Source organism: Sarcophilus harrisii, chromosome 3 (genome assembly GCF_902635505.1).
Source record: "Sarcophilus harrisii chromosome 3, mSarHar1.11, whole genome shotgun sequence".
Lineage (NCBI taxonomy): Eukaryota > Metazoa > Chordata > Mammalia > Dasyuromorphia > Dasyuridae > Sarcophilus > Sarcophilus harrisii.
In genome coordinates, this window is record NC_045428.1 from 603,833,342 (window position 1) to 603,845,754 (window position 12,413).

The 12,413-nt window shown below is 41.3% G+C and overlaps 1 pseudogene; it reads left to right on the plus strand.

Annotated features, from left to right (window-relative positions):
* The first annotated feature begins 7,778 nt into the window (after positions 1-7,778).
* LOC116422715 lies at positions 7,779-12,173 on the plus strand (annotated as a pseudogene).
* Positions 12,174-12,413: the final 240 nt, after the last annotated feature.

Genomic DNA, 12,413 nt, shown 5'->3' on the forward strand with positions numbered 1-12,413 from the left:
CAGCAAAAGACTATATCTGTGGTAAGAACCCAGTAGCTAAGTGGACCCCATTGAGGAGCAAGTTGACTTTACAGAATTAGTGTACCAACATCAATCACCATGTGCAGAGCTATTCTGTACTGACGCCCACTGTTACCTTATACAATCTGGTGGTTAAGCAATATACGTCAATTCCTGAGGCTATCTTGTATGAACAGGATGGTCACAACCACCAACTGATTTACTGACACACACAATTTACATTCTTACATCCTTTCTTCTGGGCCCTTTGCCATAAAAGGTCTTACTATTCCTCTTGTTAATTGGGAGTTCATTAGGAACTTTGTCTGCTTGCTAAGTATCATAATGGGGCTTTGCCCCTTGACCTGAAAGTAGCCTGAGCCTGTGACTTCAATCTGAATGACTCTTCACCATCACTTACTGTACTTTTGTGAATTGCTGAACTTCTTTAGTTGCTGGCAAAAAAAAATGTGTTTGGAAGAACACTGAGAGTAGAAGTGGACCTTGTGAACTTTAAAGGTTCAGAGGACTTCTGAGAGCTGAGAAAATTATTAAACTGAAATAATTTGGAAGAAGTTTCATCAAGTCATTCAGCAGAAGAGAAATGGGTAGTATCTCCATCTCCTTAGCACCTGCCCTTATTCCTGTGTGTCTATATATTACAGACTGTATAGGACTCAAACAAAAAACAAGGAAACAGTATCATGGAGACCAACATGGTTTCCAGATAAGACATGTTGGTATCTTGAAGTGCATAATAGGAGAAAACTCCTTACATTCCTTGCTTCGTAATTGACTAGGTTTCTGGTCAGCCCAACCAGGTCTTCATTTGCAGCTGAGTGGGGGCTTGGTTCATGCTATTTTCCTACAATTTACCGTTTTGAGCTCATAGCCCCAAATCCCTATGATAGGAGAAGGACAATGACAGAAGCAATGTGAGATTAATTTAAAATAATTGGTCAGTGGAGGCATCTCCTTCATTGCCCATCTTATTCTCCTATGAGTGATAGAAACTACATGGACTGTAATTTATAGTCTGGGAGGTCAAATTGAGTAAGTATTGGGACTATGAGTCATAGAATTTGGACCTGTACCAGGAAACAAGTGCACTCCACTCCACAATACAGAGAGATTGTCCAGACATTCAGAGAACACATGGCTGCAAGAATATCAAAAAGTTTTTTAAAAGACATTCTCAATATCATGGTTCCATTGGTAAAATGCACTTAGTTAAGCAGAGTCATAATCTGATATATTGTTTAAGGAAAAATACTAGTTAAAAAAAACTCTACAGATAAACTAAGTTAGGTTACAGATTAAACTACATTTAATAATCTTATTTCATTTTGGCTCTTAGCTGTTTCATATAACTGATACTTGGATTTTTGCCTTGATAATTCTGGAACAAGCCTCAGTCCAAGGCAATTGTGGAGGGATGTCCCTCTTTAATATGGTTTTCCAAAGACTAGTTCATATGATGAAAACCATTTAAAATATCCTTTTATTTTGTTCCTTTTATTTGGAGACAATTGAGGGTTAAGTGATTTTGCTTAGGATTCAAGTATGTATTTGAACATAGGTTTTCTTGACTTTAGTGCACATGTTCTATTTACTGTGACAACTCGCTGCCCCTCATTGTTTTAAGAAAAAATATTTAAAAGATATTCCTATGTGTATGTGTGTTCTTATATCCTAGTTCTTAAATAATCCCATGTTATTTTTCTTGAAAGTAAAGTTTACTATTCCATTACCACATAATTTTTTGGCCCTATTTTCTAATATACTTCAATGATCTAATTTTACACATGGATATAACTTTTAGTGACCACAAATTCAGAATAGTAAACATTTAAAAAAACCATAAGATTCTTTTATTGTTACATTGCCTTATAAGAACTCACAGATATTTAGTATAGAAACAAGAAGATTCATCATATGTATAAACTTTTACAGTTTTCATGTCCTTGTTTTAAACATTTGTAATTGATTATAACAATATCAGGACTGTCCCTGTAAGGACATAGATTGAACCAACATCAGCATAAAACTTCCTTAATACTGTTTGTTTTCAGGTAAGAGTCGTAGTTAGAACAGCTAGTTATAGTTGGAGCCTATACAAAAACTTGGAATGAGAAAACATTGTCCAAATCCTGCCTGAGACACTTACTAGCCATGTGACCCTGAAGAACTCTGTTTGCCTCAGCTCCTCATCTGTGAACTGCCGAAGGAAATGATGAACCACTTCAGTATCTTTGCCAATAAACCCCCAAGCTAGATTATGTCAAGTTGGACATGACTGATGGAGTAAAAGTCAGTAAAAAAGTCATAGCTGGATTTTATTTAGAAAGAGTCAATCTTAGAGTTCCACATTATTCATAGGGTATCATAAAGCCAGGCTCAAAATTAATCAGGTGGGAAACTTCCTGTTTAAAAGGAAATATCACAATGAGCTGAGTTGTGAGACTCTAGCTAAACATTTGTAAGGATAAGCTCTAAGTTTTTCAGACACAGACATCACCTGTAGCAGTTCTCAGACCTAACTCTCTTTGAATAATACTTAGCATATCCCTTAATATCAATTCAGACAATGATACCTGAATTAAAAACTTAGAACAATATCAAATTAGAAACCCAAGAGACTTTTCCTCCACTCATTATAGCTTAAATATAGCTAGTATTTTTATTTTTCCATGTTGTTGCAATAAATTAACAAAAACACTTATTAGACTCATAATATACATACTTTCTTGATTTGATATATTCTGGACCAGCTATCAGTCATTAGGCATTAAGAAAGATCATATTTTATGATTACAGAGTGTGAATACATGTAGTCCAGAAAACACCAGCAATTGTAAGCCTTGAGGCTGACAGATATCTATGATACTATGCATTACATGTTAACTTTTAAGGCAAAAGAAAATATTTGAGTCTATTGATACTAAGTTGGTTCAAAGATGTAACTTCAACCCATACAATCCAGATACACTTTCATAATTTTCATAAACAATAGTCAAATTATCAAAAATCATTCTTTATAAAATAAACATGTAAACCCTTTATTTCAGTTTTGAAAATTATAGTTTTTCACTGAATCACTTCATTATTTTTGAATTTTATAACATTCTTTCAGTCACTTCTCTCAGAGATTCAATAAGACTTATGACCTTATTAAAGCTAAAGAGCAAGGGACTGAAAATCTGGCAAATTCCCAAAGAACTTCTAAGAGATTCACAAAGTCTATGATATTTTCCAAAATTTAAAGTTTTAAATTCAAAATTTATCCAATTAAATCCTTGCCAATTATTAAAAACTATAATGAAATTGGCTTCTATCAGAAGAATAGGTGGTTTTCTAACAGTATAATTATATCACTCTTGAAGTATCAATTTTAAAATGAACAACATTTTTGATATCTCATAATCACAATAAAAATAGAAGTCTAGCAATATCATAGATGATATTATGAATTTATAAAACATAACATAAAACTTTTGTGTAATATAACATGAATTTGTTTGACTATGTCTGAATCACTTTTCATACGAAATCATTTCATACATGTATCAATTTGGCATTCTAATAGTTACATTTAAAAGACAAGTATAAAATAATTACACTTTTGATTTCTATTGATGTATTTTTTAAGCATATCTTCTTAGTGATAAAAATCAAGTATATTTCCTATTAGAGTCTGATACCTATAGAAGACCAAAAATCTCAGTTTTTCCAAGAGTAATTAGTTGCCAACACATCAGATTAGAGAGTTAGAGGGAAAGAGAGATAGAGACAGAGACAGAAAGATGGAAAGAGACGAAGAAAGAGGCAGAAACAGAGACAGAGTGACAAGGAAACAGAGGGGGAGAGAGAGAGAGAGAGAGAGAGAGAGAGCTCAAAACACTTAAAGCCTTTGAGTTTAATTCTTTTAATTCTTTGAGTAAATTTTCCTGCCACCCAGGGCAATCTCCAGATTGAGAAAGCTGCCACCAGTTCTTCCATCTCAGTTACTGACCAAAAAATCAGGTAATCCATGGCCCAGAGCCAAAGTCTGAGGAATTTCTCAGCAGTCCTCTGTGTAAGCTGAGATCAAATCATGAATGACATTTTTGGCTGAATTTGAAATCTGCCAAACTTCACTTAACTGGTTATTATAGAAACAATTTCTACAGAGCTTTAAGAGTCACTGAGTACTTCACTTACATGATTGGTCCTCCCAATGACCCCATTCTGAAAATAAAGAAATGGAGGCAGACGGGTCTGAAGTACTTTGGTCCAGGTTACACAGCTGTCTGAGGAGGAAGGGAATTCAGTTCTTCCTGATTCCATGTACAACTTTCTCTCCACAACGATTCCAACAGGAAGCAAGTAGATAGGAGGTCTGTGACCAGTGTGGATAGAAGGGTAGCGAAAGGTCAGGATAGAACCTAAAAGTTGAATCCACCTTGTCAAATCCAGTCAAAATCCTTATGGTTTGGAAACATAAATTTGTAGAAGTGCAGCAGGTAGCCCATGATTCTGTAGCAAGGTGGTAGCCCAGTGTGGATTCCAACCCCATCACCAACTCCTAATGCCCAGTCTCTCTCCTAAGTGCTCTTGAGAAAAATCCTAGAATGCCTGAACAAAAGCCTGGGGAAGTAGCAAGGAAAGACATCATTGAAAGTCAGAATAATTTATGAACTTGAAATCATTCCCAAACTCTCTACTTTTGGTTGGGGAATTAGCTGGTAATTTAATTTTCAGGGGAGGAGATAGAAGCTCTGACCACTACATCCTGAACTTGGCTACTGGCTCAGGTCCCACCTCCCTTTCTCATACCTCATTTCGGAACTGACAGTCCACCATGCAACCCACTCAGTGTAGCCCTTCTCTGCCTTGGTGAGTCTCGGGGCAGGCTTGAAGGGAGGAGAGGGATTTGGAAAAGCACATGGACTGGACAACCTAGGAGACAGTCAGTGTTGCACGCAGGTTGCATGGGGAGTCAGCTCAAAGAAGCTGGCTCTCCTTCTGTATAAGTATGGATGAAATCATTGGTCAGTGGGACTGATGTAGTTTTGGAAGGAGAAGCTTGCTCATAGTGCTCTCCATTATAGGACTGTGTCTATACCAGGAGATCAAGGCACAAGAGGGTAAGTCCTTTCCCCAAATGCCCCTTCCTCCAGTTCACTTAAAACTGTCCCATGAGATGATGCTGGGGTAGAGAGAGCTGTCTGGGAGAGATCAATAGGTAAAAGATTCCTAGGTCAATATTTAGAGACCTAGAAGCCGGTAAATGGAGTAAAAGATTCTCTTGGAGACAGTCTATAATTCCCTGCTAGTTATAATCTTCTATAATTCTGCCAGTTCTAATCTTCCATGCACGAATGCAGCTAGCATTCATGATGCTGAATCCCCAATTAGAATGTAAGCTCCTAAGGGCAGGGCCATGATTTGTCCCCTCTTTGAATCTCTAGAATTTAGCATGGTCCCTGATTCATTGTAATAACAATAAAAGTGCTGAAATTATCTTTAATTCAAAGCAGTAGTTTGTTAGCTCTTTCTTGTTATGGGGATTGAGAAATAGAGACACATAAACAGAGACAGGGACACACAGATTGAGAAATAAAGACAGAAACAGAGAGATACAGAATGATGCACAGAGGGAGAGATAGAGACACAGAAAGGGACGCATAGACATAGAAACACAAAGAGAGAAAGAGAGATTCAGACACCCACACCCACACCCACCCCCCACACACAGATAGTCTCAAAAATCCAGAGAGAAAAGAGTATCATGAGGGTAATCAACAGAGTCAAAGGCTGCAGGTTGATCAATGAGAATGAGGAGAGAGAAAAGGCCATTAGATTTGGCCACTAAAAGATCATGGTGACTTTAAGACAGCATTTTTGGTGGAATGACAGTCAGAAGCCTGATGGTAAGGGCTTAAGAAGAGAATGAGAGGCGAGAAAGAGGAGGCATCCATTGTAGTCTGGCTTTTGAGGAGTCTCACTACAAAGAAGATAGAGAGAATGAGAATTAGTGCAGTTTGAAGGATCAAGGAGGATTTGTTGAAGATTGGGGAGACATGGCTATGTCTGTAGGCAGTAGGGAAGGAGCCAAGAGACAGGAAGAGATGGAACATCAGGGATAGAGGGGGTAACAGGGGCCAATGCTTTGGAGGAAGTGGGATAGGATGGTGTTGCTTGAACATTTAGAGGGATTGGCTTTGGCAGCAGTAAAACCCCTCAGCATGTGGGAGAAGGATAGAGAAGGAGGGGGTAGCAGAAGGCATTGAATGCTAGAAAGGGATGAAGAGAAGGAAAGAGGGAGCTCATGTGAAGGACCTCAAATTTATTCATTAGTAACATGAAGCAAAATTCAGAGTAGAGAGGGCAGAGTTTGGCAATGTAGGTTCTTAAATAATGTTTCTGAGATTAACTGAAGGGACTTTAAATGGAGTGTCTTGGGGCTGAGAATTTCTCTCTGTGCAGGAAGATGATGGAAGAAACACTCTATTCCCATGCCTGGTTCTCTCACTGGAGGGAAGGGAGCTCAAACCCCAATTTTCAAACCTCCTTCTTTCCAGGGAACCCTACCCAGATACTTGGATAAGTAGCTTAGCCATTTCTTTATAGTTGTCCACAGAGAAGTCCCAGGTTCCTTTCCTCTGAGGCAAAGATACACAGAGACACACAGATTCACACAACTAAAAGAAGGCAATGAAGAGAAAGATAGAACTCTGTCTCCTCAGGTCCAAAATCCAAAAGCATTTATGAGGTGCTCCCTATGTGCAAAGAGCTAAGAATACAAAACAGAAGTAAGCACAGAGCCTTCCCTCATTGAGCAACTGGGGAAGACAATAGACATAGAGGAGTGGTGGCCAGGAAAGGGCATTTTGGTCCAGAGGGCTGCAGGGGTGGTGAAGGGGACCATAAAGGAAGAGGTTGATCCAGACCATCCAGGCACAATGGCACAGCTGATTTGTTCCTGGCTCAATAGTTCCACAACAGCAGAAAGGAGGGAAAGTTAGGATGCTGACTGGGAGGTTGTTAAAAGCAAATCCTGAGGGGAGACCAGAGATGAGGAAGTGAGGTGAAGCATGGTGGTTAGGGCTCTCTGAATGATGGCAGTCACTAATCTGGAGAAGGGCCCAGGTCACAAGTTCCTCCTGGACACAGAGTCTGGGGGGGTGGCTGAGGAGGATGTTGTGGAGGAGGGGTCTGGTGAGGAGGCTATGGAAATGGGGGTAGAGGGCAGTGCTGTGGACTGGAAAGAGTTCAGGGTTTGAAGGGCTGGAAGACCAGGGACCTCAGGAGCTCAGAATGTTCTTGTCATGGGAGATTTACAGAACCTAGGGGCTTATTCATGGGATGGTTATGATTCATGTCTCTGACCAGGAAATGAAGGCATATGGGGTCAGAGTTTTCCCAAAATGTTGGCACTAAATCCCTTCCCTTCCCAGTGCTATCCTAAGTTCCCAAACTCACCCAGAGCATCTCTGGGCACGTGGGCTTGGCCAAGTGCTTTTACACAGACCCAGAAAGTTGGTAGTCTAGACCATGGGGCCCAAGTAGGACCCTAGATGACCCTTCCTATCCTGGACCTGCCTCTTGATATTCTGAGGGTGAGGATAATCACCCACCTGACTTGCTGGCCTCCTTTTCTCCCAGGACCCCTTGAGAGACCTCAAATCTTGGCTAAACCAAGCTATGTAAGTTGTACCAGGAACCAATGTTTCTTCCATTGCTGGATAATGCAGTCTCCTGGCTGGGATCTGACATTCATTCTGTTGAAGGAGGGGATGACTGGATATCATTCCAAGAGGAAGGCAGAAAGAGAAGCTGAGTTTTCTCTGCCATCTGTGGGTAACAACAGTGTTGGGAGCTATAGCTGTGCTTACTTTGAGAACAGAAACCCCAAGAGGAAGTCACAGGCCAGCAAAACCCTGGATTTGGTGGTGACAGGTAAGAAGACAATGCCTAAAAGGAATTCTGGGTTGGAGTCCACTCCTTCCTTCTCCAACATGAGTGACCCAATAGTGACAAAAGTCCTGTGTGCAGAGCCAGCTGAGCTCTAGTCATCCCTTAGGATCAATGGGATAAAGGAGATGATATCCTCCTAATCCTGTCTGGAGTGTAGGTATGGGCAGTGAAAGTGAAACTAGGGGACTAGAGTAGAATCTAGAAGATCCAGAGATCCAGAGATGGAAAGGTCCTTACAGGTCACAAGCCAAATTCTTTGGTCAAAACACAAAATGGGTCCCAGATAAGGGGACAAGGTTGGGCAAAAGGCAGAGCAAAGGCAGAAATTGAGGGTCCTTGACATCTAACCCATTCTCTTAGCCTTAGTCTTAGGATGCACTCCAGGACGCCTGAGGTTCCCCAGATATAATGTGGGAAGAAAGGAATGAAGGAATCCTTAGATTAGTTTTTCTCCTTCTGAGTCCTTAATTTTGAGGGATAGAAAGTTAGGGGACCCCTTGAAACATGAGGGTCTCTTTCTTAGATTCATAGTATCAGAGTGGAAAGGAGCCTTAGGGACATGTTGTCCAATCCCTCATTTGAAAATGGGAAGCCTGAGGGTTTAACCAAGATCTCAGGGTGAGCAGCAGAGCCTGGTATATATGTTCCCCATCCCAATGCCCTGTTTTCCTCTGGCACCATTCTTAGAGCTGGTTGGACTTTAGTCATTGGTTGGTCCAACTCTGTCATTGGAGAAATGAGGAGGAATTTGGGGCCTGAGATGGGGAAGGGTCATTTTCAAATCACACGGTTGAGAAGCAACTGAGATGAGCCTTTAACCAGGTCTTCTTTCACTGGGTCTTCTGGAGTTATGTTTATTTTGGCTTGTTCTTTGCTTTCCCAGGTTTTTTCCCAAGCCCTCCTTCTCAGTCTACCATTACCATGAGGTGGCCCTAGGCAGAAACGTGACCCTGTTGTGTAGCCTGCCCCAGCCAAGACCATTTTTGAAATTATCGTGTTCATTTTGCTGAAGACAAGGAGTCCAGAACCTATCCAGTCCATCCAAACAGAAAAGCCTGAGGTTGAATTTCCCTCCAGTCTTTGAGAGTCCAAGATGCAGGGTACTATACATGCATTTATTATGAGAAAACCCTGCGTAGAGGCTCATACATCAGTGAGTCCCTGAATATCTGTCTGACAGGTGAGAGGGGTACTGGGCCCAGTCCAGGATCCAGAGAGAGAGATTAGGAGTTACAAAAGAGATTTGGGAGGGAGGCATTATAAGGGCTGATGTGCACAGAATCCTCCAAAGATGGCTCTGGGGCAGAGGGCCACTGGGAAAGGACAGCAGGGATTTGTTGAAGGAATCACTTCAGCTGATATCTCATCATTAGGAGTCACGGGGATCTCTTTCCTCCAATGATATCTAGTGAATGTAAGCATCCAGCACCAGGGAATTGGCAAGAGAGGGAGATGGGAAGACAGACTTAAAAGTGGTCTGGGAAATTCTTCCCAGGCTGTCAACTTCTGAATCCCTTAGACTGAACTCTGTGAGATCCCTGCCTATGGTTTGTGCTTTGGCTTCTAGACTACCTGCCCAAACCCTCCCTGACAGTCCAGCCCAGCTCCAACGTTGCTCTCGGAGGGAACGTGATATTTCATTGTCAAGTGAGAGCCTGTGGCACCAGATTCACTCTGTCCAAGCAAGGAGAGGCTGTTGGGACAGTCGATTCCATCCAGGGCAAGGCTGAATTTCCTCATCACTCGTGTGACCAGCAATCACTGGGACCTACAAATGTCACTATCACCCTGGAGGGACCAAATCCACCCTGTTGGAATTCAGTGATCCCTTGGAGTTTTCAGTCACTGGTGAGGGGAACTGCTTGATAGAGTCTCAGAATGGTCTAATCGAATGTGGGAGGAGGAAGTTGAGAGAGAAATTTCTATAGTGTTTGACTGTTGTGTCTATAGGGCAGAGCCAACTCTTCAAGTTGGTCTCTAGTTTCAGGAGATAGAATGTGCCCTTGAAATGGTTCCTTCATACTTGTGGTCTGCTACCTGTTAATCACCCAGCCCAAATCCTTTTTCCTCTTCTTTCCCTTTAACTTATGTTGGAATTGCTTTGGGAAAAACAGGTAGAGAATTGGTCTAAAGATACAGAAAACTAGATTATGAGAGAAAAGTCAAGAATTGGTATTTTGATCCTGTGATCCTACTACTAGTCATCTCTCTCTTTTTTTTGCTGAGTCAATTGGGGCTAAGTGACTTTTCCAGGATCACACGCCAGGAAGTATTAAGTGTCTGAGGTCAGATTTGAACTCAGGTACTCTGACTTCAGGGCTGGTGCTGTATCCACTGCGCCACCTAGCTGCCCCTAGTTATATATTTCTCAAAGACAATTCACCAACAAACATCCTATGTGGAAGAAATTATTCCTTTCTGCATTACAATGAATCCCTTGTCCACATAACCCAATGTGTTTCTTTTGATCTGTAATAAATGATTGTCGGTTGGCTCACATACATCTCATCTGGTTTCTAGGTGTAAACATTTCAACTTTTCCAGAAAAAGGTAAGATTGAGACCCATGAATGGAAACTAGAGAGGAAAGTCCTGGTTCCAAATTCTTTGGTGCAGCTTTTATTCCAGACTTCGGGAGGAAAGGGGCAATGGGCACTGGGTGAAGGACCAAAGAGAAATCTACTTCAGGATAATCAAAAAGCAAAATTGACATCCTTCTCCATCTCAGGACCTGATACCATTCTCATCATAGCCATCAGTTGTGCCAGCATCCTTCTCTTCTTGGTCTTGCTAAGCTATTATCTCCATCGTATCAGTGAGTATCACATCGTATCAAGAGGAAGGATAAACCTCCTAAAGTTAAGGGAAGATTGAGGTGAGGACTGAATCCCTGAACTGATTTTACTTTCTCTCTCTCTCTTAAAGTGGCTGCTCATAAAGAAGCCCGGAGAAGGTAGAGACTCATTTCATCTTCCCATACTACCAATAACTCACCTCACAAATGTCAACTCAAACTTTCATCACTGGATGGAGTAACCCTGGTGGAGAACAATCTATGATGAATGTGGATGGCGTAACATGCCCTGATTTTTTCTTCCCACATAGGGACCCAGGATGCCAGTCTCAACATCCTCCTTCCATTCACCCTAGAACATCCAATGAAGAAGCCACATGTAAGTCTCTGGACAAGAAAGGACAGGATCCTGGGAGTGTGAGTGGGGTCTAATATTGGGAACTTGATGGAGTTTATAAGAATTTCTTCTCCTTACAGATGAAGAAGTGAGCATGATGGGACAGTATGAGTCACTTGTGAGTCCTTTCTTCTCTTCTCCCTTCACTAACTGGCAGGCTTCCCCAAATCCCATTATGAGGAACATGGAGTTACCTAGGCTGGTGCATAGTAGGCCCCATTCCCTATACTCCTGTACCAGAGCCCATTCTAACTCTGCTGTTCTTGCTCTCTTCCCTTGGTCATTCCTGGGTGGAGACTGAGCCCCATCCTCACTCTTGCTTGAGTGAATCCTGTCTTCTCTGAACTCTGATTATTAGACCCACCTATCCTTCTCAGTAGCAATGGTCACTCATGTGGGACAATGCCCTGTTTCCTTTAAGGATTCAGAAAGATCTTGTCATGTAGCAATAACCTAAAGATTTCCAGGCTTTTCCATTGTTCTGCAGCTGAAATCCAAGCATATGTTGCTCATATCACTTAGGGTATAAACTCTTTGAGAGAAAGAATTCTTTATCTTTTTATAAGTGCTTATATTATGCTCAGCACAGTTAGTGTTATGAAGATTCTTCTTTATTTATCCCCTCTTCCTTTTATTCCCTCTTTCTTCCTTCCCCATCTCATCTTTGATCCCAATCTCTCAAGATACATTCTGCCCCCAATTCCAGATGCTTTTCATGCCCTGAGCAATCACTTCTTCTTTATTCCCATCACCAATTCATTCTTCTTTCACTCATGTTTCCAGGAAATAGCATATATCCAACCAAAAATATTTGCTCCAATTGAAAAGCAGAGGACCTCCATTAAGAAAGCTCCAGAGACCTGCCTTTATTCCAAGATAAAAAGCCTTAACAAGTGAAGCAGAGAATGCTCACTCTCACGGAGAGGTTGAAGAGAAATTTTAGAAAGGCAAAAAAACAAGAATTTGGGTCAAAGAAGGAGCTGAAATGGTCAGCCTTTGAAATTTGAATGGGGATGAGCACTGGCACCTCGAGCACCCAAAGACTTGCAGGGGTTCCTTTATCTCCATAGAAACATCTGGGATGTAGATCCCTTTCTAGACTTTGGTCTATATGCATCTAGCCTATGGCTCTGGCTGTACCACCAATGGCTTAAGAACTATTGATCTCCTTGGGAAAGCCTATGCTTGTGGACACATATGGTGGAATATCTGCATAGTTGGTGCTCTCAGCTTCCCCAGTCTGAGAAAGCAAGCTCTTTCCTAT